The sequence below is a fragment of the Talpa occidentalis genome, unplaced genomic scaffold (genome assembly GCF_014898055.3).
Source record: "Talpa occidentalis isolate TD23 unplaced genomic scaffold, MPIMG_talOcc4v2.1 talOcc4.11, whole genome shotgun sequence".
Classification (NCBI taxonomy): domain Eukaryota; kingdom Metazoa; phylum Chordata; class Mammalia; order Eulipotyphla; family Talpidae; genus Talpa; species Talpa occidentalis.
The window spans coordinates 50,464,933-50,465,767 of NW_023601104.1; the positions used below are offsets into that span (position 1 = coordinate 50,464,933).

At 59.8% G+C, this 835-nt stretch overlaps 1 non-coding gene across 1 annotated transcript; it reads left to right on the forward strand.

Annotated features, from left to right (window-relative positions):
* The first annotated feature begins 295 nt into the window (after nucleotides 1–295).
* LOC119239638 (U1 spliceosomal RNA) lies at nucleotides 296–459 on the forward strand. Its single transcript, XR_005123917.1, has one exon. It is a non-coding gene; the product is annotated as a U1 spliceosomal RNA (small nuclear RNA).
* Nucleotides 460–835: the final 376 nt, after the last annotated feature.

The following is an 835-nucleotide window of genomic DNA, read 5'->3' on the forward strand; positions in this document are numbered from 1 at the left end:
CTCGGGAGGGCACCGGCGCGAGCGCGTCCGCCAGAGCTAGAGGTCGGCGCGCCCGCGGCGACACGGGGCGTGGCGTATGTAGATGAGCAGCGCGCGGAGGAGGCTGGGCCTGCTGCGCTGGGCCCTGCGCGAGCTGGTCTGGGGGCGCCCGTGCCCCCGGAGCGCTTTCGGGCCGGGCGAGGTCGGGGCGAGGGCCGGCGCGGGCGTCGGGGCGGGCGGGCGGCGCGAGGCGAGCGACCGTGTGTGAAGAGCGAGGTGCGGAGCGGGGTGTGGGTGTCGGCGCGGCGAGCAGCTCATACTTACCTGGCAGGGGAGATACCATGATCACGAAGGTGGTTTTCCCAGGGCGAGGCTTATCCATTGCACTCCGGATGTGCTGACCCCTGCGATTTCCCCAAATGTGGGAAACTCGACTGCATAATTTGTGGTAGTGGGGGACTGCGTTCGCGCTCTCCCCTGATAACGGGTGTTCAAAAAAAGGGACATTTTTTTTTCAGGCTTGTTAGTAAGGTATTGAGTCTGTAACCTTTTTTCATAAATTGCAAGTATATGAGGGGGGCAATGCAGGACAGCGAAAAGCTTCAGTTAACCGCTGCAGTGTACGTCTGGGACCCGCTTTTGCTTTTGTAAGGAAGCTACGGATGCTTAAGGATGGAAGTGGGGGGGGTCACAATTCTGGGACATTTGTCCTGCTGAGACTTGTCAAGTGTTCACGAGGGAAGTTCAGCCTGTAGGGCTACTGAGGGGTTCTGGGACGGTTCTGCTGGCGTTTACATGTACAGTACCTGGTGAGGGCATGCAAAGTAGAATCTTTCCTAGAATGCCCTTGAAGGAG